The sequence below is a fragment of the Leopardus geoffroyi genome, chromosome D1 (genome assembly GCF_018350155.1).
Source record: "Leopardus geoffroyi isolate Oge1 chromosome D1, O.geoffroyi_Oge1_pat1.0, whole genome shotgun sequence".
Taxonomy (NCBI): Eukaryota; Metazoa; Chordata; class Mammalia; order Carnivora; family Felidae; genus Leopardus; species Leopardus geoffroyi.
The window spans coordinates 88,181,619-88,209,279 of NC_059329.1; the positions used below are offsets into that span (position 1 = coordinate 88,181,619).

Genomic DNA, 27,661 nt, shown 5'->3' on the forward strand with positions numbered 1-27,661 from the left:
ATGGTACACATGCAATACGTATGTAGCTATTCGAATTCTTGTTTTTAAATATACTTTCAAGTTACATCTTTAAATAACTAACTCAGTTTATCTGATTGAAATGTTACTTAAATCAAGCTCCTTCTCTACCCCATCCTCCACGTTTTAAAAGACTCTCAGTCGTTTCTCCTCATTTGTACTGAAACAGAGTGAGATGTATAGCAGAAGCACGATCTCAGCCTCAAGCTACGTCCCTCAAAATTTTAGATTGACTTGTACATATTTAGAAATCTGAATAAATAAACCCCCAGGACCAAGATGCTCCTGGAAAAGAAGTCAAGAGGTGAGGCCCACCTACTGGCCTGGTTTGAGTACAAGGACAACCTCAGGGTTGGAGAGGAAATGGATCTGTGCCACACAGATTTTCCACTGACCCAGCTCATGGGAATTTCTGTCCGATTTGACACAGCAGTCCCTACTTCTTCCCTCTTCCAAGACTTTTCCTGTATAAGACTCTAGTCTTGCTATCATTTAACCTTCACACAGCAGCCGGAAGGGTCTTTCTAAAATGTAAATCAGATCCTGCCAACTGCCCTGCCCTATTTAAAACTTCCAACAGCTACCCGCTGCATGGTTAAAATCCAAACCCTTTATCATGGCTTACAAGATCCTTACAAGAGTTGCCCCTGACTACCTCTTTAAACTCATTTCTTTCCACCTGTCACTTCATTCGTGACACTCCAGCTACAATGGCCTTCTTCTATCATTCCTGCCTCAGGGCATTTGCCCTTGGTGTTCCTTCTTCCTAGAACACCACCTTAGCTAAAACAGCCTTCCCAGAAACTCTTATTACACTATCCTAGGCCATCTGTCTTCATAGTACTTACCAGCACGGGAAATTAGCTTATTGGAATATAAGCTCTACTATCGGGAATGGTAGCAGGTAAATAGTAGGTTCTCACTGTTCTCTGCACCCATCCTCCTCCCTCCCCCGCCAGTTTCCAATCCCTGCTCTATACCCTGGATTTCAGCACAGCTCTGCCCATCTTGGCTTGGTAACCCATTTGGATTTCATTGTCTGTTTTTCTGACCTCAGCCCAGTTGACTCTTTTGACTCCGTTTGACTCCTGGTCCTTCAGATTCCTTGGATTTCAGAATCATCCAGAATGTTGCTTGAGAAACACTTCTGCCATCCTAGCCTGGCCCCAAGCCCATTTCTCAGTGAAAGAGCTCCGTCTGCTAGCTCATGTGGGAGCAGCCATCTACACTGGCTCTCAGGACTATAGAAGTCTTCACCCGAAGAGGCCCACTTTGACCACTGGCCCTTGAAGCAGTTAAAGTAAAAACAGAAACGCACGCTATTCCAAAGGAGGCAAGATCCCTTCTCAGTGACTTTCTTCGTATCAGGCAGCCCAAACCACTGGGCTATCCAGAAAATAGGACTGTCAGGATGTGACTGAAGCTTGTCTGACCAGACCAATTGTCTGGCCCTGGAACAATGCTTCCATCTCATTCTGGGGGTGGCCATCATGAGACAGTCTATCACATGGTATCACACAATGATTCCCTGCTACACGCAGAAAGCCACAACCGAACTCCATGATCTAAACTAGGTGTCAGATATTTTATGGTCATGCTTCCACTTAATTTTCACAATAAAATTAAGGTAGATGATTATCCCCATTTAACAGATAAGAAAATCAAGGCTCGGAGACAGGTAAAGTCATTTGCTCAAGGTCATGTAACAAATGAGTGGGAGAACCTGAATTTCTGATTCCAAAGTTCATGCTCACAATCCCTACCCTCTACGTATTCAATCACGGATCTCTTCTCACACACACGCACACACACACACACACACACACACACACACACAATTATATACTCCTCAAGAGCTGGAATTTATTTCCTGTTCATCATTCACATAACACAGGGACTGACCCTTAGCGAATGGTCAGCATATTTTGCAAATGCGATCCTGACACTATTGCATTAGTGTTATAATTTATATATACTATAATTAATAGATTAATATAAACATGCATGGCCATAACACTCCACTCTTGGCTTTCCTATTCCCTGCTACTGGTCATTTGGACTACTTCTAATTTTCAGTTTTACTGTCCAATACAGCAACTTGCTCTTACTAGAACATGGCGTGGGAGGGAGTGAGGAGTAGAAGATGAACGTAATAAAGGAAAAATAACCCTGCATCTTTCATGGGACCATTCAGAGGGAATCCAATTAAGTAACAGACTAATTACACAAAATAGAGAAATAATTCTGGGATTATGATAATAAAATTGCCAGGCTTTTCTAGTAATCTTCAATACCACAAGTTTCATTAGAAAAGCAGATGTGTTTATTATATTGTAAAATACCCAATACCATCCTCGTTAGGCAAGATTCAAAATGTTTTCAAAATTGAATACTGGTGTACAAGACAGAAGTGTCAAAATTCTATAAGGGAAAAAATATGTGGCTATCTTTTAGCACACTGAATTTGGTTAGTCATGTGCCAGAAGTATTAAAATATATATACAGCACTTTTGGTCTGTGGTTTCTGGTTCACATGTTTAATCTGGTTTCCTGAGTGCTTTTGTTGAACAACCCTCAGGTACCCTCTAGTGGATGAGACGAAGAATGGCTTGGGGCCAAAGGCACCATTTGTTACCCGTTTGTGTGTTATATGCCTAAAAGTAATCATAACTTGCACTTCTAGACCTATGTGAAGAGTATAGGAATAGTGATTATTTTAAAAGAAATACTTCATATATTTAAGCCATTCCTAATGGCAGACTTTACTTTTAGATTTATTAGCATTAATAGTTTTTGGTCTGCTGGTTTATTTTATCTTAAATAACTGTTACTTTTCCCAGTCTCCTTTGAAACATGAGCAAAAAATTAATAGGATGGTTTTAATCATCTTAAATAGGTCATTAAATATCTTTTCAAAGAACCCATAGGTAGGTTAAAGAAAGTTGTTAATTTTTACCCCAATGCAGGGAATTCTAAAAGGAACAGTAATAATTTCTGCCTTAAGGAGACTTCAAAATGACATAAGCAGAGATCACCATTTTCCAAATGTGGTCTGTGAGATACTAGTTCCCCGATGCATTGATGGGGAGGGGACGTGTCTTTTAGCTGAAAGACATTTCAGAAGATTAACTCACTTCCCTTGTTTTCTTTCTATGCTCAGCTCATAAATTTCTGATAATTTGCCTTTCTGTGCTACTTGCTCGTGGGAAAGGAACGCAGTGGGCCATGAAACACAAGCTTTTCAGGCAGCTTTACAGGTTATCATTGTGAACTTAATTGTCGGCATTCCTATTTACGTAGACATAACTACACATGTGTTCCTGTATATGTATAGTTATTTGCTAGCTAGTTAGTGGATACAGTCATAGCAAACATATGAAACTCAACACTTTGGGGGGCCGGGTTGGGGGTACAAGTGCATTTCACTTTCAAAGCCATACTTTCCCTCATATTAAAAAATTTTACAACATGCATGTTTAACTTCTGTAAGCAGAAATATGGATACACACACACTAATCATTCTATTCAATTGTAGAAGCTGAGAGATAAAAACATTTCTCTAGCAATGGCCCCAAATGCACCTCTGGAGCTCCATGTGCCCAGCCTCACTCTCTCCTAAGCACAGCCCACCCACCTACCTTCCGTGTTCTCTCCAAAAATCTCCTGTGTTTGTTTATACCCAAAAGGCAAGACCTGGCTAGATGGCCCTTGCCTCGTTCTTGGAGCTGAAGTTTAGAGCGCCCCCTTGAGGCTTAAAGACTACACAGTGCTACCCAGTGCGACCCAGCTGTGGTTGTTTCAGAAGACGCCACCCAACAAAGGGAGTTGGTGTCAGAGCTGAGACCAAGACAGTCCCTTGAGACTGTCTTATCACTGCTGACGTTGTTCTTCGCAGCAACCTTCAAGCCCTCTGTAGTAAGAGTTTCTCTCGCTGAAAAATGTAAAGGTCATCCTCACCAGACTCAAAATGTCTACTTGCGCTGTCTCTCTCAATCCCTCTCCCTCTCTCTCTTCTCCTCCCCCACCCCCTTTCCCTGTTTTTCTCTGAGCTCATGCACACACACCCACACACACACCACCGGCGTCCGGTATTGTAAGTTCACCCCCCAATTACAGCTGCACTCTCTGGGTGCTGACAAAGTTAGGTTTCTGCATCAGTAGAATGAAGACCAGGTCCCAGGTCAAGATGAACTCATTAGAATAAGTACCATCCCACGGAGCTCTGTCTAGAGGCTGAGCCAGTTCCCCTTGTGACACCCTGTCTGCCTCGTTTTCTGCTTTCTTCAAAGTGAAACAAGAACCTAATCTCCACGATGTAACGACACGTCAACATTTATTGAACGTTTAACATAAGCCAGGAAACGTTCTCTGTGTCTTATTTTTATTTATTATCTCGTTGAATCCTCACAACAACCCCTGAAGTAGTACTATTCTTCTCCCCATGTTATAGACGAGAAGACTGACGGGCCCAGAGCTTAAATAACTGGTCCGGAGCAATACTAATGAATGCTCAGCGTCTGGCAAGAAAGGCACGTGAAATTTATATGGTGTGACTCTGTTGGAAATATTTAATCGAGGGCTCTTCCGTCTGCACCTAGGATAGGCTCACCTCAGGATTTTTGCACCGGGATACTTGTGCTTGCTTCCTAGATGGCCAGAGTGCCAGAAGTTGTTGATGCTATATTTTCCTTCCAGGTTTCTTTGGGGGGAAATGTTATTTTATGGTAAGACCAACAGGTATATTAAGGAGTATAATGCAAAATTTTGGAGTTTTTTAAAGATAAAATGCAAAAAAAGATCAAATACAACTAAAAGCATCCCTCTAGTGAAGGGCTGCAACACTGAATCTTCTAGGTTTATGCTTCTCAAGCTTTACGGTCCCCGTGTATCACCCGTGGGCAGGGTTGGCTCCATGGGTGTGAGACCTGGGTAGTCCCACCCACATTCGGTTTAATGCTCTCCTGCCACCATCTTGAAATGCTGATTTTTAAACTGAGGGCTTCGCATTTTCATTTTGCATTGGTCCCTACCAATTATCTAGCTGGTACCGTCTGAGGATCTTGCTAAAACGCAGATCTTGATTTGGCATGTCTGGGGTAGGGCTGAGGTTCTGCAGTTCTCACAGACTCCCAGGTAATGCCTGCTGCTGGTCCGAGGACCACACTTTGAGTGGCAAGATCCAGCCTTTCACTATATCCCACAGTTTGTAATACGTAACTGGGAAAGTCCGAGAAGCTGTGGAGAAGGGGGACAGTGAAATCCTAGAAGTCAAATTCATAGTCATCAAAAGCATGGGTCTTTCCTGCCACCTACTCTGTATGATTCCACAAATTACTTTATCCTCCTTATGGTTTAGTTTTCCCATCAGCAAGATGAGCAATCACCTCAGAGGATAGTTGTGGAGATTAAGCGTATGAGACATCTCACATTCAGAGTTCAATAGAGATAACTGCCCGAATGCTGTAAATAGTAACTACGCGTAAGACCATGATGGAAAAGAAAACTTGTAGGATGTCTCTTTCTCCATATTAATGACGCCTCCCACTTCCCAGTCTCTCCTCCTTGCATCCAGGCAAATACTCTTGGGGAAAGCAATTTTGTTAAGGAAATATTATATAAACATTGCTTACTCTTTATGGGAACCTACCTTGCTATCGGTCTTGGGAAATGCTATCGGTCACAAGACTGTAAATATCTATCAGTTTGCTAGAACTGCCATAATAAAGTACCATGGACTGGATGGCTTAAATAATAGACATTTATTTTCTCACAGTTCTGGCAGCCGAAGGTCCAAGATCAAGGTGTGCACAGGGTTGGTTTCTTCTGGGCCTCTCCCCTTGGCTTATAGATGGTCTCCATCTTCCTTTGTCTTCACATGGTCTTTCCTTCTGTGAATGTCCGTGTCCCAACTTCCTTTTCGTATAAGGACATCAGCCATATTGAATTAGGACTCACCCATAGGGCCTCATTTTACCTTAATCACCTCTGTCATGTCTCTACCCTTGAATATGGTCACATTCTGAGGTCCTGGAGGTTAGGGTTGGTTTACAGATTTTGGGCCACAACAGATACAGAGGACAAAACCAAGCAGAAGTAACATGTGTCAGTGGGTCCATATGCAACCCATTCCTGATTTCAGCATTCACTGCAAAGTATCCTTCATTCTTCAGCGAATATTATACACTGAGGATGAGGACCCCCTCCCTGGCCAGGAGGTGGGGGCAGCATGCATGGGGGGCTTTCAAGTCCAACAGAGCTGGCTCTGAATCTCTGCTCTGTTACTGACCACCGAAAACCTGGGCAAGTTACTTCATGTGGCTTAGCGTTCTTTCCTATAAAATGAGGATCCCAATAAGTCCTGCCTTATAAGGTTATTGTAAAGATGAAAAGCAGATCTTTTCTTTCTTATTTAGCAAAAGAAATTGCCGGCAGTTTGGCACTGGTTACCTTAAAAGAAGTCTTTAGAGCCTTCCCTACCTAAGGAAACTCTGAGTGGGCCTCCTGTGTAACTGAGTGAAGGCCCCCTCCCTGTATGCAAGATTCTGGGGAGTGTTAGGGACCAGTTTGAAGAGTGAGCCCAGGGATCTTCTGGGAGAGAACAGACTGATTCCTTTCCATATCCCCAAACCTTCCCTCTGAGAGCTGGAGCTGGAGGTGGTATATGAAGGTGAATGCAGGCAACTCAGAAAAGGATCCAGAAAGGCAATGGGTCCAACTGAGTCAAGAGATGTGGGACTTATGGCCTGCCTTGGCAATAAACCTCGAAAGGAGAGTATCAGATGGGGATTCTGGGTCTGTTAAGTGTCTGTGCTATAATGGGTTCTGCCTGTCCCTCAAGGCTGGTATATTTTAAGAACGATAGCCCTGGAGGTACAGCTGTATTGGGAAAAACAAGGGTGTCTCAACTGAACGTAACCCAGACGCCTCCCATTGCCTTGAAAAACTGCCAGGGGGGACCAGGGTTGGTGAGCTGAGGCCCCGCCTCTGCAGCATGTCAAGCAAGGATTGGACAGTGTGTCGGTTCTGCTGCTACCGTCTTACGAGGTTCTTGAGAAGCTGAGTCCCATCCTCACTATCCCTGAGTAGCCTGGCTTCTTGTGGATGCAGCTCCATGGGGGAACACAATGAGAATCAAGGATGATCTGGCTCTGAGTCTCCTTAGGGAGTGTTGTCCTGGGGCTGTGCCACCCATCCTCAAAGAATCCCTTCTCTCTTCCTGTGGGAGATTCCACTCCAGTGACTGGGGCTCAAGAGCAGAGAACAGGAGCCGAACTGCCATGCTTTGGCCACCATGACCAGCTTCCGATGCACTCAGTACCCTCCATGCAGTCAATCCATTGAAATAGGACCAAACCCGTCTGAACTTCTTGCCACAGGACATATGTCAGGGCTCCTGGACACCTAAAAGAAAGGCAGATGGAGCCCTGGGACAAGTCCATAGGACTTCTGAACTTCCGGATCCTACCAGCAGGTGGGGCCACAAGCAGTGCAATCTGGGAACTGAGACCTTCGTATCCAGTAAGAGGAAACCCTTAGACAGGGAGTAAAGTCTCTAACATACAGTAAGTACCTTTAAAAAAAAAATGGTAGGTAGTATTATGGGAAAGGTGATTACTCACATAATACCACCACCACCACCATCACCATTATGTTTTCACAGGATAGAAAGAAGAGAGGGAATTTCTCCCCACTAGCAGAAGAATGAAACTCCAGTCAGGAATATCATTTTTTCCTCCACCTTAAAGGATTGAGTGGATGGTATGAAAAGTCTTTAAGTACCCTCCCTTTCCTTGTCACCTCTCCTTCTACCCTTACTCCTTAACATTCAGTCGCCTACTATAGCTATAACCATAGCAACCCAGCTGGTGGGAAATGATGGGAACTCCTACTCATTCTTATAGAGTCAGGTAAGTCTTCACCTTATCCGTGAAGCCTCCTTCAATCCTCACTTCAGCCTCAGAGGAGACCATCTCACGGCTACCGTGGCATGGCTGGCCCGTGCACACCTGTATGGGAACATTTATTGCATGCATTCAAAACTCTGCTTGCTTGCTTGTCTCTGTCACAACACCATGACCTTTTTGGGCATATTTGCACGCCCACTGCTTGGATTAGTGCCTGGCGCATAGAAGCTGCTCAGTGCGTTTCATGAATGTCGGAAATGTAAGGGAGGTGGGTAGGAGAGTGCACTGAATTGCCTTCAGAGGAGGTGGGAGGCAGGTTGTCACAGGAATGGAGTCAAGCCAGAGTGGCCTAAGGGGCACTAACAGCTAACAACTAGGGGCACTAAGGGAGGAGATGGGAAGCATGTCCTCAGCCAGCACTCAGGCTGCCAAGGGGAGCAATGGTAGCTAAGAAACTAGAGAAAAGCAATGGGGATAGGAACAGAATAGAGGTGGCGGGATCGCTTGGGGAGGGAGAATTGAAGTCCAGATCAGCGTGCAGCCCTTGCAACAGGTTAGGACAAGGAATTCAAGACTGAGACTTGGTGGGAGGGGGCTCGAGTCCTGTTTTTATTTATTTTTAATTTATTTATTTAAACTCAAAGTTAGTTAACGTATAGAATAGTATTGGTTTCAGGAGTATCAAGTCCTATTTTTAAGTGGTGATGACTGCTTAGTGGCGGCGGTGGAGGGGGGGGGAGCGGGGAGTTTAAACAGAGGAAAATCTCTGTGCAGATTTCCTTTCCGTTGGCTCAGGGCAGTGAGAAAAGAATCAATCCAGAGTGTACACCTTGTGGTTACACTTTTAACCTTTAAACTGCTAAATTACAGACATCATCTCATTTAAAAGCAAATATGAAGTGATAGTCCAGCAGACCTGGGTTCAAATCCCCGAGTGTTCCACTTATTAGCTATGTGAAAGAGAAAATTCAAAATAATGTATGTAAAGTGCTTAGGACAGGGCCTGACACAGGTAGACATCTAAGACCAACTTCATCCTTGGTCCCACTTTCCAGCGCCAGCCAGGGCTGTGTTTCTCAAACGCTTCTTTCTAAATCCATTTAAACTGCACCGAATCTTATGGTGATTTATTTTTCAAATGAGGCGTGAGTTCTCAATCTGATCGCACAATCCCAAATTATTAGCACAGGCGTCTACTTCCAGGGTCTGCTGAAGATCATGTGCATCGTCGCAAGCTTTGGAACTATATTCTTCTTCTTTCCCTCATCTGTTACCTGGTGGATGCAATCTGTGCCATTTTATTTTCCTGTTCTTTCACCTTTGAGTGATGAGGCAATAATCGTTCCTGCAGGAGCATTTACTCAGCCAAGCTATTTCGCCAGCCTTTCGCCCTCAAATATACTCTTTGTTCCCCAACTGAAAATTGGGCTGTCTTTCATGAACAGAGATGACACCGTGACACTCTTCACCTTCAATGGGCTTTGTTAGTTTTCTTACAATAGCAATAGGTTGTAAGCTATCCACAAACCGTTTCACTTGGGATCTCAGCCTTATTAGTAAGAAACATGATTGGAGGACCGAAGCAGTAGGCTGGAAATTTGTGCAATTACAATTCCAACCTTAGCCATAAAACTGTCACATATCAAAGGATGGATGGCAGGACATATAGACGGAAATTTGAAATAAGAAATCTCAAGGATGGCTCTCTTTGTATGATAACCATCTTACATGAGGAAGGAGGGAGTGGCCTCCTCTATATTATATCATTAATCTACTCTCAGCACATCCCCTGGCATTTGTCAGTCCTGTATAGTAATAATGAGATTCTGTAAATACACTGAAAAACACAAGGTGCTTAAAGAGCTGAATTTCAATTTGGGGCCAAAATGAAGGGCAAAACACCCATGTCATCCATTTCACTATTGACAGATATTTGGACATACCCAGTAACACTCTTTGTGTCTTAAAGCTGGTCATAGAAAAATGAGCCATACCAGGATATCCCAACAAATTCGAGTCTACAGATGTTTCATTCCCAAGTGAAGGTGGGTTCTGGATGGATGTTGCCACTTTTTAAATGTGTTAGCCTAGACAAGTCACGGAACCTCCATTGTCTTGTCTATAAACTGAGAGAAATAACAATAAAGGAGAGGTGATAATTTACCAGAAAAGATAGAACAATAATACTAAAAATATATACTTAGAAAATAGATAGGTGGCTACAGTTAAAACATCTTAAGGTCCTGGGGCACCTGGGTTGCTCAGTCAGTGAAGCATCTGACTCTGAATTTCAGTTCAGGTCATGATCTCACGGTTCGTGAGTTCAAGCCCCATGTTGTGCTCTCTGCTGTCAGCATAGAGCCCACTTCGGATCCTCTGTCCCCCTCTCTTTCTGCCCTTACCCTGCTTGTGTGCTCTCTCTCTCTCTCAAGATAAATAAATAAACTTAAAAATATATTTAAAAATAAAAATAAAATAAAAACATCACTAAATTAAAAAATATGGTTTTATTAAATTTTATTAAATATTTTCTTAAATATTTAAGACAAAATCACACCCAAAGAAATATATATCAAACCGCTGAAGCAGATTTTGAAGGTGAATATATAAGCTTAAAAAAGAAAGATTGGAAATTAATTTATCATTCAACTAAAGCAGTTACTGAAAGAACCACAGAGAGAATGCTCAAAAAAGAGAGAAAAAAGAAGACTAAAAATTGGCACAGAAATTAATGAAATAGAAAATAAGGAGACAAGAAAGAATAACACCGTAACACCACCAAAACCTTTTGGGGGGGGGGGGGAGAGGAATATTTATCTAATAAACAACCCTCTAGTGAGATCTATTAAAATAAAAGAGAGAGAACACATAAATGAACAATATCAGGAATGAAAAGAGTATATATTACAGAATATTTGAAAAACAATAATAAAATACCATATCAACTTTATGCCAAGGTATTTGAAATGTAGATGAGCAGTTTTATTGAAAAGTTTAAATTACAAAAACTGAGTCAAGAAGAAATAGAAAACCTCAGTGAACTTTATAAGAAGGAAAACAAACCCTTAATTTAGAAAATCTGGGCCTCCTGGATGGCTCAGTTGGTTGAGTGCCGGACTTCAGCTCAGGTCACGATCTCACAGCTCGTGAATTCGAGCCCCGCGTCCGGCTCTGTGCCGACAGCTCAGAGCCTGGAGCCTGCTTCCGATTCTGTGTCTCCCTCTTTCTCTGCCCGTAAGCCACTCGCATTCTGTCTCTGCCTCTCTCAAAAATAAATAACATTAAAAAATTAAAAAAAAAAAGAAAATCTGCCAGTGATAAAACAATGAGAAATTATTTTTTTAGCGGACAGATTGATGAAAACCTGATACATGTGATAATGCCAAGAGTCGTCAAAGATGAAGGGAAATGGGAATTCTCAAACTCAGATAATGGGAGTGTAAATTGGGACACTTGGGAGAGCAACTGGCAGTGTCATCTAAAATTGTAGGTTTTACCCTATGACCCAGCAATTCCACTTTCAGGAATTTGCTCTAGAAAAAGTCTGGCCCGTGGCTAACAAGAACAGATGCACACCGGCCATTGCCATATCTTTTGAAATGGTGCAAAACAAAGTTACTACGTTTCTAACAGCAGGAGACTAGATGAGTAATGCATGTGTCCACATACGCAAGTAGAGAGAGACGCTATCTAGTAAGTAAAGTGAATAAACTTAGATACATTTCAATGGAGAGAAATCTTAAAAATGTAACTTTGCAAAAGTTGCAAATGGATACATATAGTATGATATTATATGAAAGTTTTAAGAATGAAACAACAATATCCATTGTGGATTCAGATAGATAAATAGATCATTAGATATGGCTTTAGGACCTGTGTGGGATGGTTCAAACATAGAATGGGTTTTAAAATGCAATGTTTAAATACAGTAGGTTCTCTGAGGAAGGACAGAAGGAAATGGGATGAAAGTATTCAATGGTATCTGTAACATTGTATTTCTTTAAGGACAAATACATGTAAATGTGTCAAATCTGGGCACTGGTTCATGGATCTCTCTATATCATTCTGTGTATGCTTGAAATGTTTGTACATTAAAAATAAATAGAGAAAGTAGTACCTGCTCTGTCTTCTTCTATAAACATTGGAGGACATTTTTCAAGTGTACTGTAAATAAAGGTTTACGCAAATGCAAATGGTGTCCTCCTCAGAGGTCTCCAGTATGGCAGAGGTTGAGGGGGCGGTGGGAGCCAAGTCTGGGGCTCTCTCACCTGCATTTCCTATAAGGTCAATGTGAAGATCATTTCCAAGAGAAAATTCTGGTGGGGGCTCAAGCGGCTTGTCAAAATGCATATAGCCAGAAGTGTAGACAGCTAGAGTCAGGAGCTAAGAAAGGCAACCAAAAGGAGCGAAAGCGTACTAGGAAGTCGAAAAGGAGAGCCTGAGGATCTAACCAGGCAAAGACAGAAATGGCGTAAACGAATCCTGGAGATGAAGGCTGAGATCCACAGCAGGTTTTTACACGAGTCGGTAGGTCAGCTCTGTGTGAAGAATGGGGCTGGTGAGGGGTAGAGTTGTTTTTGCTTCTGTAAGATGTGCTACCTTGCAGTTTTGTAGGATTGGTTTCGCTTGCTCAGGCAGCTTTTCTTTGATGATGTTTCTTGCTCTTGAGACTCAGGCTGCGTGTCCCGGGTATGTTTGGTTTGCCTTGTGGAACATAAACGGTTGTATTCAATGTTAGTTACAAGCATGGGCTCTAGGGTCAGAGATGAGAATCTGAATCCTGGTTCTACAGCTTACTAGATGTCTGCTCTTGGAAATGTTGAACTTTTCTTCTTTTCTTTTCTCTTTTTTTTTTGAGAGAGAGAGAATGCGCACAAGCAGGGGAGGGGTGAAGGGAGAGAGAGAGAGAGAGAGAGAGAGAGAGAGAGAGAGAGAGAGAGAATCTTAAGCAGGCTCCATGCCTAGCTCAGAGCCCAACTTTAGGCTCGATCTCACGACCAGGGGATCATGACCTGAACAGAAATCAAGAGTTGGACGCTTAAACAATGGAGCCACCCAGGCGCCCCTGAACTTTCTGAACCTTCATTTTTTTCATTTGTAAGATGGAGCTAATGAAGGGCCTTCTCCACAGGGATGTTAAGAAACCAATTAGCAGCAAGGTACCTGGCACATGAAACACTTAATGAGCATGGGCCCTTTCCTGTAAAAACAAACACAAGTAATAATTCAATCATGCTTCTACAAAGAGTGCCAGTCATTTAAAAGCAAATGTAGGGGCGCCTGGGTGGCTCAGTCGGTTGAGCGGCCGACTTCGGCTCAGGTCATGATCTCGCGGTCCGTGAGTTCGAGCCCCGAGTCGGGCTCTGTGCTGACAGCTCAGAGCCTGGAGCCTGTTTCAGACTCTGTGTCTCCCTCTCTCTGACCCTCCCCTGTTCATGCTCTGTCTCTCTCCATCTCAAAAATCAATAAACATTAAAAATAAAATAAAATAAAAGCAAATGTAGACCTTTACCTTATTCCAGAGTGGTGTCAGGAGAGGTGATACTAACTACCCAATTAACGAAAGATAGTTGATCCTGTTGTGTGTGTGTGTGTGTGTGTGTGTGTGTGTGTTGGGTTGGGGGGTGTTCCCTTGCACACAACACATGCCCACATGCCCCTATGTGGGGTTTGCAGGCAGCAGGGGCCATGCCCTCTCCTCACGGTCACAACAGATTCCTCAGCCTTGTTAAACCAGTCTGATCAGGATACATGGCTTCAAACAATCTCCTTCAGTTCTGGCTCAGGCCAGGTCTACAAACTGAGATGACTGAGGGAGTTAGTTCAAGAAAAAAAGAATTAAAAGGAAAGGTATTCTTGGGGCTGGGTGTGAGGGCTGCACAACATTATGAATGTCACTAAATGGTAAATTTATGTTATATTTGTGTGTGTGTTTTTAATGTTTTATTTATTTTTGAGAGAGAGAGAGAGAGAGAGAGAGACAGACAGAGGATGGGGGGGGGGGGGCAGGGCAGAGAGAGGGGGAGACAGAATCCGAAGCAGGCTCCAGGCTCTGAGCTGTCAGCACAAAGCCCGATGCGGGGCTCGAACCCACAAACCGTGAGATCACGACCTGAGCCGAAGTCAGACACTTAACTGACTGAGCCCCACAGGCCCCCTATTTATGTGTGTTTTAGTACAATACAGAGAGAGAAAAGAATGCATGCATAACCACCGAAATTCACAGACCAGTCCACCAGACACAAAATTAGCCTACGCCTCCAGCAAAGAACAGAGGACATGAGCAATCACTTCATGAATGGACCAAGATATATACATGAGGTGAGCACTTCCTGCATAACAGACAAAAGTATTCCATGTCAGACAAGTGATCTTTAGCTTTTCAAGGTGAACTGAAACCCAGATCCGCCTGACCTCTGAGAAACAACTGTGTATGATTTGAATTCAGCTTTATGGGAATAAACAAAATGTGACAGGTTCTAATGGTGCCACTTTCTTGGTGTGGTCATAGCCGTGTGGTTCTTCACCTATCAAAGTTGTCTGGCTTAGGACTCGCTTAAGAAGGGCATAAAACTTACCAATGGTTCTTGCCCCAAATTAAAGGCTGGCATTCATTGTTTTTGGCTTCAACGGTTTAAATATGAAATAAGAGGGGTGTGTGGCTGGCTTAGTTGGTTAGGCATCCAACTCTTGATTTGGGCCCAGGTCACGATCTCACAGTTTGTGAGTTTGAGTCCCACTTCAGGCTCTGTGCTGACAGCACGGAGCCCGCTTGGGATTCTCTGTCTCCTTCTCTCTCTGCCTGCCCCCCTGCATCCCCCCCGCCCCCCTTTCACTCTTTCTCTCAAAAATAAACATTTTTTCAAAAATAAGAGGAAATAAGAATGTTTTAATTAGAAGGCTTCTGCCATCGAAGATCTTTTGCTGTATGTTACCGGGTTTCCAGTGCAGTCTCACTTGGATGGGGACTTCACTTGGGACCTTCAAGGACAAAGCCAGGAGAGTCTGTTGAGGGAGAGGTTCTAAGTGCATTTCAGTTTTCTATAGCAGTCATGTGCTGAGGGCTTAAACTGAGCCCAGCACTTTACTAAGCTCATCACAAATGTTATACAGTTAATTCCCACAACACTCCTATGAAGGCAGGTACTATTATTATCTATATTTTACAGCTGATGGATCCAAGGCTTGGAGACACTGACTTTCTCAAAGTTACACGGCTAATAAGTGGCAGAGCTGGGCTTAGAACTCAGGGTGGTATGACTTCGAATCTTGAGCTCTTAACCACCAGCTCTATGGCCTGTCTGTTCCACCTGAGTGGAAAACTGGGTTTCATCATTCTTTTTTTTTTTATTTCCCGCCTCTTGCTCTGCTCTCCTCTGGGCTGACTTTGTTCTCAAGCAGGCTTTTTCCACATGGCAGCAGGGATGGCCCCGTCAGCTCAGGATTTGTGAGATTCCTAGTATGTGGGCTTCTCAGAAGGAGACTAGGTGTAATAATGGCCCTGGGGAGGGCTCTGCGGTAAGTTCCCCGCAAAGTGGTCACCTCACCGACAATTCTCTTTTCTGTGCAAGCATGCTGCTCCTCCATCAAGAGATGGAGTCTATTTCTTTTCCTCCTGAATCTGAGATGGTGTTCTCTAACACTGTGACAGAAGTGACATTCTGTGACTTCTAAGCCCAGGCCTTTAAAACGCCAGCAGCCTCACTGTCATTGTCATGCCCTAAGAAGTCCAGGCTATACCACTGGAGAAGGTCACATGGGAAGGCCCTGTGAGATGAGATGCCACACAGAAGGAGGCCCACAGAGGAAAATTGAGGCCCCTTAGCTGAAGGTCACCAAGCACCATGGTCCCAGACCTCTCAGCTCAGCCTGGCTGCCTGCTGAATTGGGCTGTGGGAATAAGCCCAGCCAACACCACACGGGGCAGAGAAATGCCCAGTCAACCCACAGAATCATGAGAAATAATAAATCAGTGTTTAAAATTGCCAGCTTTGGGGCGCGTGGGTGGCTCAGTCAGTTAAGCCTCCGACTTCGGCTCAGGTCATGATCTTGTGGTTTACGGGTTTGAGCCCCGCGTCGGGCTCTGTGCTGGCAGCTCAGAGCCTGGAGCCTGCTTCCGATTCTGTGTCTCCCTCTGTCTCTCCGCCCCTCCCCTGCTTGCTCTCTCTTTCTCAAATAATAAAAATTTTAAAAATTAAAAAAATAAATAAAATTGCCAAGTTTGGGATGGACGGTTACATGACAATTGTCTTGGTGCAGGTAGCATCACATGCCCAGGGGCGCACAGGCCTCTGACTGGAAAGGTGTGCTTCACCTGTGTCCTCTCTTGAACCCTCAGTGGCTGCCCATAGAAATACGAGGCAAATGGGCAAAGCCTATGTCCACTTGCTTTGTGTGGGTTTCCATTAACGTAGAAGAAAGAGCAAAGACTTTGGGGTCCAAATACTCGGATTGGAATACTTGGTTCTGGCCTCTTGCCAATGAACCACCATCAATAAGATATCTTGCCTCTCCGGGTCTTTCTAAAACCTAGAAATAATCTCAATTTTTCATCCAAGCCTCTTCCGTTAAGATGAGGTGAGACTTATTCCACATTTACCGAGCCCTTCCAATACACCTGACGCTACCCGTTGCGTTGTCAGCTCTCGGAGAATAAGCTCTTTGTACTGTCGCTTTTTCTAAAGTTCCAAAAACATTTATTGAATGGATGCGTCGGGACAGATCCTGGTGACACGAAGATAGATGCAGAATTGACTTCTGAAAAGTTCAAGGGTCCGTGGTAAAGAATGTATACAGGACTACAAAGTGGCAAACAACATTTCACTATTATTTAACCTTTTAAATACAGTGGTTCACCAATTCACTTATTAGATTTACTAACTCTCCCACCTCATTCACAAGAAGATTTGCAGAAGCTTAAAAAAATCATCAAACATAAAAGGATAAAAGGTAGGTGAGAAAATTAGGGCAACGGGAAAATAAAGGTCGAAACAATGATTTATTCATCTATAACTAATTGCAGCGTTGATTGTTTTTAAGCTGGTAGCTTCACTTAAGATAATTAATCTCTAACTAGTGCCAAGATTTCTAGAAGCAATAAAATCTGTTAAATTAGCCACCTGTAGTTTTGCCTTAAACAGATCCACTCAGATTATACTGTACATTTCAAATCATTTTAATTGGTAGTAAAGGTCTTGGAAAAACTGCCCCTCCTCTAGTTGGGTTAAGTCGGTTAGTTCAGTCTAGGAATGTAACCATTGTGACATGGTGATCAGGTGGGAAGCAGTGGAGACCAGCAAGTAAAAACCAGAAAGCAGTTAGTAACTGAAAGCCAAGCTTCAGACTCCTGGGTCTATCACTTGCTAAATATGCGACGGTGAGCAGGTGACCTTTCCAAACCTCAGTTTCCCCGTCAGTAATAAGTGAATGACAGTGCTTGCAGCATAAGGTTGTTGTAAGAATTAAATGAGATAGTCTGTGTACCATTCAGTAAATTTTCATGAATGTTTGCCATGTTCGTTATCAGCACTGTAGCAGAGAGAGGATGTATTGTGGAAAGGAGAGGGTCTCTGATTCGTGGGCAGCTGTAATTTGATTGTAAGTCTGAGTAGGTGGGTATTAATTAGGACACTTTGGTAGCAAGTGGAATGGAGCTAATACTGGCAGTTTGAAAATCGTCAATGTGCTTTTATATTTAGCTCGTCAGAACACGTGATCTTCCCCCCTAGTCTCCCTGAAGCATCCTTCTGGCTAGGGAGATTAAAATTGTTACAGGGGCTTCTGAGTGGCTCAGTCAGTACCGTCTGACTTGGGCTCAGGTCGTGATCTTGTGGTTTGTGAGTCTGAGCCCTGCTTTGGGCTGTCTGATGTCAGCACAGAGCCCACTTTGGATCCTGTCTCCCTCTCTCTCTGCTCCTCTCTCTCTCTCCCAAAAATAAATAAACATTTAAAAATAATTAAAAAAAAAAAAAACCTGTTACATAGGAGAGGTGCCTGAGTGGCTCAGTTGGTTAAGCGTTTGACTCTTGATTTTGGCTCCGATCACGAGATCAAGCCCCGTGACAGGTTCCATGCTAAGAGTGGAGCCTACTTGGGATTCTCTCTCTCTGCCCCTCCACTGCTCATGTGCTTGCTCTCTCTCTCTCTCTTTCTCTCAAAATAAATAAACATAAAAAAAAAAAAAAAAAACAGAGGAATGCAAAGCGGGTGTCTGGCTCTGGCACTTGAATATAGGATTTTTCTGCACCACTCCAGCTTTGCACGTCAGACTATTAAGGGAGCATTGCATGGCTTCCTTTATTTCCATCTTTATTCATCACGGCCCAGGCTTGTAGAGTTCCATATAGGAGGAAAGCCTGCCCTTTCTTGGCCCCAGAAGTATCATAGGAGGAAGGATAAAGAAGAGGAGGCAAATCAAACCTAGTTTTCTCTCTCTAGGCTTCAGCCGGAGTCTTTTGCCCTGTTGCCTGGGGCTCTGGGAGGGAAACACCTTGGTGGCTGCTCTAAAGCAACAAGGAGATCACACACACCCATTAAATTTGGCAGCTCAGCTTGATCAGGCAGAGGCAGTCTTGAAGTTTAGGTTTCCTGAGCTGCTCTCTAGCACTGAGGGACTGCAATCAGTCTGCCATCCTGGAGCAAGGCCACTCACTCCATCCCAGAAGTTGGTGGAGTTTGGGGGGGGCGGGGGGGACCACTGGCTGGAGGCCAGACAGAGGATGAGGCAGAGGGTCAGCAGCCTGCAGCCGGGAATGATGAAAGGAAGCCGACAGCACAGGGAAGAACGGACCGCACCCTCCGCCTCAAGCCTCCACCAGCCGCCGTCACGCTGCTGAAAGAAGCCTGCTCTGTGTGACCTCGGACAGACCACATATCACTCTGGGCATCCAGTTCCTCGTCCGTAAAATGAAGAGGTAGGTGACATAATCTCCAAAGCTCAACCTTGTCATGGAATTTGATGATTCTACAATTCAAATCAATGTCAAACTTTCTCCTAATGCGTGCAATTTACAATAACAACACAACTTAATTAAAGTCACAGGTAAACCTGGTATCCCGGGAGTTGTAACAGTTAGAAGGCCTCGTATTTAGTGCATTTCAGACAGGCATTTAATGCATTCAGACATAGGCAACGAAAGACTTAGCAGAATTAACAAACTTCTATTTTATGAATTGCAAGAGCAGAGAAGAAAACTCTCTATTCCTCACTACTCAGCAATGAAACGCAGCAAACTACTTTATGGGTGAATCTCAAAATAATTATGCTGAGCGAAGGGAACCAGATACGAAAGCGTACATTTCGTAGGATCCCATTTGATTAAACTTTGTGATGACAGAAGGCAGATCAGTGGTTGCTTCGGATGGGGGTGCACAGAGGGGATTACAAAAGGGGCCTGAGGAGGGGCGCCTGGGTGGCGCAGTCGGTTAAGTGTCCGACTTCAGCCAGGTCACCATCTCGCGGTCCGTGAGTTCGAGCCCCGCGTCGGGCTCTGGGCTGATGGCTCAGAGCCTGGAGCCTATTTCAGATTCTGTGTCTCCCTCTCTCTGACCCTCCCCCATTCATGCTCTGTCTCTCTCTGTCTCAAAAATAAATAAACAGGGGCGCCTGGGTGGCGCAGTCGGTTAAGCGGCCGACTTCAGCCAGGTCACGATCTCGTGGTCCATGAGTTCGAGCCCCGCGTCGGGCTCTGGGCTGATGGCTCAGAGCCTGGAGCCTGTTTCCGATTCTGTGTCTCCCTCTCTCTCTGACCCTCCCCCGTTCATGCTCTCTCTCTGTCCCAAAAATAAATAAACGTTGAAAAAAAAATTAAAAAAAAAAAAAAAAAAAAAAAAAAAGGGGCCTGAGGAAACTTTGGGGAGTAATGGATATATTCACTATCTTGATTAATGGTGATGGTCTCATGAGCATACACATATGCCAAAACGTAGAGAATTCGGATGCTCTAAATATGTGCAGTTTATCGTGTGCCATTTATACTTCAATAAATGTGTTTTTGTTTTTATTTTTATTAAAAATTTGTTAATGTTTATTTATTTTTGAGAGAGAGAGAGAGAGAGAGAGATAGAACACAAGCAGGGAAGGAGCAGAGAGAGAGAGAGAGGGAGGAGACACAGAATCTGAAGCAGGCTTCAGGCTCCCAGCTGTCAGCACAGAGCCCAAGGTGGGGCTTGAACCCACAGACTGCGAGATCATGACCTGAGCCAGAGTCAGACGCTCAACCGATTGAGCCATCCAGGCGCCCCAAGAAATGTGTTTTTAAAAAGATTAAATTTTACAGACTAAAAGAAACTTTATACATTCCTTCATTTGTCAACTTCAGTAGGAAATATATGCCAAAATGAAAATTTTAACTCTTAGCTATTATAGACTTGGAGAAAAAATGGCAAAAGAGTATGTATGTATATATAATATGTATGATATATAATGTGTAATATGTAATATGTATAAAATACATAAAGTGTATGATTAGATAAGGTCTCTCCGTTTGATGGTCACAACACTGAAATCACACTGACTGGATTGGACTACAAAGTTGTCATCCCGTGAAATAACAAAATGTTAAATCATAAGATGCTGTATTTTTCTAAAGTATTCATGGTTCAAGATACCTAAACTTCAGGAGTAAATAATAGCATCATTTGTTTAGGTTTTGCTCAATCAGCATTTGAGATTCTGTTTACTTCCTTTTGGATGCTTTGCCTGCAATTGAAGCATGCTGTCACCAGTGAGCAGTTATGTCTCAGTTATAGCCATCACGTGTCAACAACAGGGCTTCCGCCATGGGTGCGGCTAATTGAGAGAACGCAGTAGAAATGAGCACTCACCTTTAAAAGACCAAATGAGGGGCCCCTGGGTGACTCAGTCAGTTAAGCGTCCAACTTCAGCTCAGGTCACCATCTCATGGTTGGTGAGTTTGAGCCCTGCATCAGGCTCTGTGCTGAAAGCTCGGAGCCTGGAGCCTGCTTTGGATTCTGTGTCTCCTTCTCTCTCTGCCCCTCTTCCACTCACACTCTGTTTTTCTCTCTCTCTCTCTCTCTCAAAAATAAATAAACATTAAAAAAAAAAAAGACCAAATGAAAATTCTTAAAACTGATGCTCATCAGTATTGCTTATGTTCATTTGTTTTCATTGTAAAAGCAGTTTTAGAAATTAATATGGAAGTATAATTTTATTTCTTTGCAAATTCCTAATTGTTATACCTTTCCACTTCTTTGGAGGGGAAAGTTTTTGTGTTTGTTTTTGTTTTTGAGAGAGAGAGAGAAAGAGAGAGGGAGCAAGTGAGCGAGGGACAGAGAGAGAGAGAGAGAGAAGTGGGGCTCACCCAGGGCTCATGTTTTTTACCCAAAGTGGGGTAGAAGCTCACTTGAAGCGGGTCTCGAACTCACAAACTGTGAGATCATGACCTGAGTTATATTCAGATGCTTCATGACTAAACCACCCAGGCGCTTGAAGAGGAAAGTTGTTTTTTTTTTTTTTAATGTTTATTTATTTTTGAAAAAGAGAAGCAGAGCATGAATGGGGGAGGAGCAGAGAGAGAGGGAGACACAGAATCTGAAGCAGGCTCTATGCTCTGAGCTGTCAGCACAGAGCCCGACGCGGGGCTCAAACTCAAGAACTGTGAGATCATGACCTGAGCCGAAGTTGGACACTTAACCAACTGAGCCACCCAAGTGCCCCAGGAAAGTTTTTAAGAAACAAACATTGGAACTCAAAGAGAGAGCATGAGAAAAGTGTATCAGGGTAGCCAAAAACAAAAGTCCCTTGTTCTGGAGAAATCTGTGGCTTTGAAAAGATTAGCAGAAGACCAGCTCAATTCACATAATGGCATACACATTCTTAGTAAAACTTCAAACTGCTTTTTGTTTTCAGGTGTTAGGCTAGTGTGAAACAGGATTAAGGCCACATCCTTTAGACTTCGCTTGTGTAAAGTCTGAAGTTGATTTTAGATTCTAAAGTTGACTTTGCTATTACAGTGAGACTGTCAAAGCTGAGTTTCAGGGCACATAGTGACTCAACAACTCCAGCTATATTTCAAATTCACTGAAGGACCCCGTCATTCCAGAGTCATTGAAAACTTAAACTCGTAGGGTCAGTGACTCTCCATGTTTCATTGTCCTGTCATTATAAGAAAAGCAGTGGAGAATGAGGCCGGAATACCAGCAAGGGAGAAGAGCCTGCTGGAATATGGATGAGCTAGAAATATCTATGAAACCATTTTATTGGTGATGGTGGGTGGGAAATTCTGGTGGGAGGTGAAGGGCGGGACAAAGTGTTTGCAGTGGACATTTCCTCTCCTGGTAATAGCCAGCTCCCCACCCCCATCACCAGCCATGTGGTTTGGGTGGGATTGACCCCGGCTCCATTTTAGATGGGCTGTGACTTGCTTAAGCCACCCGAGGCCTCTTAGTCACCATGGTCTTTCCAATGGGCTCCTAGTGCATTGAAGGCAACTAGAATGCAAGGAAGTATTGGGACATCTGGGGGGAACTGTTTGCTTTCCCTTCAGTGGGAGTATCACAAGAGACCCTCTTCCTCTGAAGAGTAGTAATAAGGACGGCACACCTGACCCACTTGGATTCTGAGTATCCCTAGGGTCCCTGGACAGGTCACCCAGTTGTTCAAAATCCACCTTTGCCATAGTCCTCTAAGAGGGCCTTTTTTTGTTTTTTCCTGGCAGGCATGTGTAGACATCCCATCTTGATGGAAACAGCTTTTATTCTTTTCTTATTTCCAGATCATGTGGGACTTGGTGAAAAATGACAGCAAACTCTCAGCTAGGTGCTTGTTCCATACGGGTATTGTGCTGAGTAATTTATATGTACCATCTAATTTTCTTTCAGTAGCTACTATTTTTACTATTGTACCTATTTTCTAGATGGAGAAAACGAGGGTTAGAAGAGTTAAGACACCTGCCCGTGCCCACACAGGTGGCAACATCAAGGCCAGGGCTTGAACTCTTTCAGGGCCACATTGAAGGGTAAAGGCTACAGCTAATAATGTTAGTTACTGGTGGGAAAAGCCAAAGAGGCTGGTTCAAGGTCTCTTGGGCATAGATAAGCTGTAGCCAACATTTCCTCCTCGCCAGGAGACGGGAGCAGAAAAACAAACATTGCTTCGCAGCACACGTACTTCCGCATTAATTATGTGGTCATTACCAGGATCATTTCTTTCTGATTAGGAATGTGCCAACAAGCTCTGCTTTGGGGGGAAAGGACTGAAATCCCCCCTGCTTCTGTCCCTTTGGCACTGTCTGTGTGTGTGCTGAGTTGTGGTCCAGAAAGAAGATGGGGGAGGGGCGGGGTGGGACAGGAGCTGGGAAGGGAGACTGAAAAGAAGCTTGAAGGGTCCTGAAAAACTTGCTAAAGGAGTGAGATTTGAGCAAGATAGTGACTTAAACAATTGTCTTAAGGACAAAGGTGAATCTGAGATGTAGCATGAGTCGAGCTCCAAGGGGGTAGACTGGGAATACCCCCAATTCTAAAATGGGCAGATTCTACAGCAGAGAATTGGCAGAGACTGGTGCCCAGATCCCCATGTCATGATAATGGTTTTGAAGTTGTGTTATCTCTTGCGTCTTTTGTAAACAAACTGATTCATTTCACAAGCATGTTCTGATGTCTTGCTATGTGCTAGGCACTGTCCCAGGAGCTAGAAGAATAAAGATAAACAGGAGGGAATCCCTGTCTTCAAGGAGTTTATAGTCTAATGAGGAAAATAAATATTGGAGAAAATAAAATGCTATGTGTTAAGTGCTAAAATGGAGATATGAGAATAACTCTGACAAAGAAGCTTCAAAATGATAATATTGGGGCTGAGTCTTGAAGGATAAGTAGGAATTCTTCAAGGACCTTACAGGAAGGAGAGATTCTATACAGAAGAACTTAGGTTTGCAAGGGTATAAAAGAATGCAGTCTGTCTATAGATCAGCATCATAATTTGTGAGACTAGAGTATAGGGTCTCAAGAAGGATTTGGTGGGAGGGGGACTGATATGGGAGAAGTAAAGCCTTGGAATAATTCAAATGCCAAAAAGGGCGTTAACACGGAGTGGATTTGTTTCTCTGTTTTGAGTTGGCTGAGAGGTAAGATAGCAAGATATAAGTTATGATAGGTACCAAGGTATATCAGTCAGGGTATAATCAGGAGACAGAAATCATACAGTCATTACAACAAGGAAAGTTCAGTATAAAGAATTATCAGCTATAAAATGACTTTGGAGTGATGAATGATTAGTAAGAAGTAAAGAGAACTCTAAAGAATACAGAAATAGCAGATCTCTAATAGCAGTTCTATTACCTATATTATATCCAATCGCGATTACCCCTAAGGTTGAGTTAGGGTACAGAAGAAGAGCCCCCATGGCCGCTAAGGTTGAGCTCATACCGGAGAGGGCATGGCCATGGCTTACTGGATGGCAAAGGAGTCTCTGTGGTGCTGCACCTGTGAAACTTACCATAAATCTGCTCCCTGGAGTTCACACCCTTATACAACTGCCTGAGGAGGGACCAGGGGAGCCTGGCTGCTGGGCCCTGGTGCACTTCAGGGGCAGGACACCAGAGAAGACTGTCATGCAACTGGCCACTGGGGAAATGACATGTGCCGCCAGAGCCCAGTGTTGAAGGAAGACACAGGAACTCAAGTTTGCTGCAGGAACCAAGAGAGAAAACCCTTTCCTCCTGTAATATCTCTCCAGCACCCTCTACTGACAAAGCTCCAGGGTCAGCTGGCGAAGGACAAATGTTAAAGGCCCAGACCCATTTTCACAGAACAGGCCAAAAGGTTGAATTGGAGCTGAGAGGAAGTAAATCTACAGCTGGCACCCAGGGACAGGGAAAAATTCTTCCGCCATATCCCAAGAAAGTTATTTTCAAACTAAACTCACGACGTCAAAGTGTTATATCTGATAAAATCTTTTCTAGTGGCTAAAAATCTGTCCTGGGAGATTTGTGCCAGCACACCCCGTTTACTAATATGACTTTTCTGTTATTAGTATCAGGGAAAGTTGTTTCCATTTGTGATTGAAAGTGGTGTTGTGTGCCTTATTTTTAAATGGTAGTTAAGAACAGGAGCTTTGGAGTTGAAAAATCTGAGTGTGGCCAGTTACTTGACGGCCTGGTACACATATAAATATTATCAGACTGCTAATAGCAGCTGAAAAGAATGACAGCATACTAGCGCTTAAAATAATTCACTACATGCTAGACCTAACAGTGGCTTTAAAATATTATTTATTCATCCAATATTATATATCAACATTAATCACATCTTGGAATTTGGGTAAGAGACTGGTTTCAGATGTCATGAAGCTATATCAATATGGCAATTAGAATGTATTGCTCTTTTCTCTGTATTTCTGAAATAAATGCCTTATTTGTGTGCCTATTCTAGTGCTTAAATCATTTTGTCTGTTATTACGGTGTTATGGAAGATGGTTTTCACAAGACAGGATGAATACTGTTTACCCATTTTTCTTTTCCCTCCAGACTTTTAAAAATTATGTATTTTGCATACAATAGGCACTCAGATAATTGCCAAAATGGAATTTTTTATTTTACCATCAGTCTTTCCTTATTCTTGCATATCTTGAAATTCTTACAAACTCCCTGTAAAGATTTAAAGGGAACAAGAAGGTTTAATAATTTTGTTTTACAGAAGAAGATTCTGAGACCAGAGTGTTCTGCCTAAGGTCACACAGCTAGCTTAAGGACAGGCCTAGGACCAGAACCTAAGTTTCGTTTATGGATTGGTCATCTTTCAGAGATTGAGCTAGGTACAATGCTGGGCTCTACAGTTCTACGAATTAAGCACAAAGTCTTTGCTTTCAAAGATCTGACAATATATTGGGATGGGGGGACAGGGGACAAGTAAAAGCAATCCTATGGATACCAAGCAATGTGACAAGTGTACTACAGGGAAACGTGGGCTGATATTGAGCTGATGGTCCAAATACTGAAATATTTTTATGTCACTGATCAATAGTCACCTCCCCCGATACTTTCTCTCAGACATTCCCATGATCTAGAAACTAAAAGATTAATTCAGGAGTATCCAGAACTCTGTTCTAGTTGTTGGAACCAGGCTGGTGTTCTGATTAGTCACTCTCAAAGCAAAGTCAGTTTTGATATATCTTTTCATATTTTGAATATCACCCCTGGGGATATGCATAGGGAGTTAGAATTTGATGGAGTGTAGCTCAGGAAAGGGAACGAATTCGGAACAAAAGGTTAAAAAGCATCTTCAAGAACTTTAAAAAAGATTATTTTTATCTGATTATAACATATAATAAAGAATTTATGAAACACATATATTGTTATGTAAGATACTGTCAAGGGGTAAACTGAGTGAAGGGTACAAAAGACCCCTCTACTATTTTTCCAACTTCCTGTAAATCTTCAATTATTTAAAAAAAAAGTGTTGTTTTTTTTTTAACGTGAAGGAAACCTATCTACCTGGATTGCTATTGTTAATTACAAAGATATTCAATATGCCATTGCAAATGGAATTCTGCTTGGGCTTAATTAAAATGCACAAATTTTAATGACAGAAAAGATTAAGTCTAAAATAGATCTGAAATATTTCACTTCACTAGTTTGCAGTATAACACAGACACATCTTACAAAGGTCAAATATTAAGGCCTTGGCCCTTTTACCCTACCCGCCAACACAGGCCACGTTCTCACCAGAACCGTGAAGAAGGCGACTCGGGTCATCACTGAGACGTACTACACACACCTGGACAACTTCCGTACCGACACGGCCCTGTGAGAGGAGACCGCCATTATTCCCAGCCAGAAGCTCCACAACAAGGCGGCAGGGCTATGTCACATGTCTGATGAAGCAGATGCAGAGAGGCCCGGGGAGAGGTATCTCCATCAAGCCGCAGGAGGAGGAGAGAGAAAGGAGGGCTAATTATATATCTGAGGTCTCAGCCCTGGACCAGCAGATCTTGAGGTAGATCCTGACACCAAGGAAATGTTGGAACCCTTAGTTTTGGTACTCCATCCAACCTGGAAGTCACTCAGCCTACGATCAGGATGAATTTCAAAACACCATGTGGAGAAGTTTGAATCTTCCTGCCAGGCTGTAACATCTTCAATAAACCTTAGACAACATCATCATCATCATCATCATCATCATCACCATCAACAACAACAACAAAAGGACTTGGTCTTAAGGAAATCCCTCCTTCTCCTGAAGTTCTCCCTCACAGATGCCCATTCTCCATGATTCCTGTGGCCCATGATGCATGTCAAACCCTGGAAACTCAGACTGCCAGGGCCCTTCTGGGAAGCACTGATTCACCCTCACCATTTCCTCAGCAATTACTTGGGAGAGCTCGGTCAGGAAGGTTCTAGAGCCTACCACTTGCTCAACCTGGAAGCATTTACTCCAAGCAAGGACATAGTCATTATCCTTAAATTCTTCTGAAGTAAAGGCAGACCCCACCACACAGATGAGGCAAATATGATAGTCTATTTTTTGAAGTTCATTTATTTATTTTTGAGAGAGAGAGAGAGAACATGAGTAGGGGAGGGGCAGAGAGAGAGGGAGAGAGAGAATCTCACAAACCATGGGGCTTGAACTCACAAACCATGAGATCATGACCTGAGTGGAAACCAAGAGCCAGACGCTTAACCGACTGAACCACCCAGGTGCCCCTGAAATTACTAAAATTTTAGAAAGCCATTTCTCCTTCTTCTTCAAAGTCACAGGCTGGCTAAAGACAAGCTCAATTTGCA

General features: G+C 43.3%; 1 pseudogene; it reads left to right on the forward strand.

Annotated features, from left to right (window-relative positions):
- Nucleotides 1-297: 297 nt before the first annotated feature.
- LOC123600486 lies at nucleotides 298-27,382 on the forward strand (annotated as a pseudogene).
- The last annotated feature ends 279 nt before the right edge of the window (nucleotides 27,383-27,661 follow it).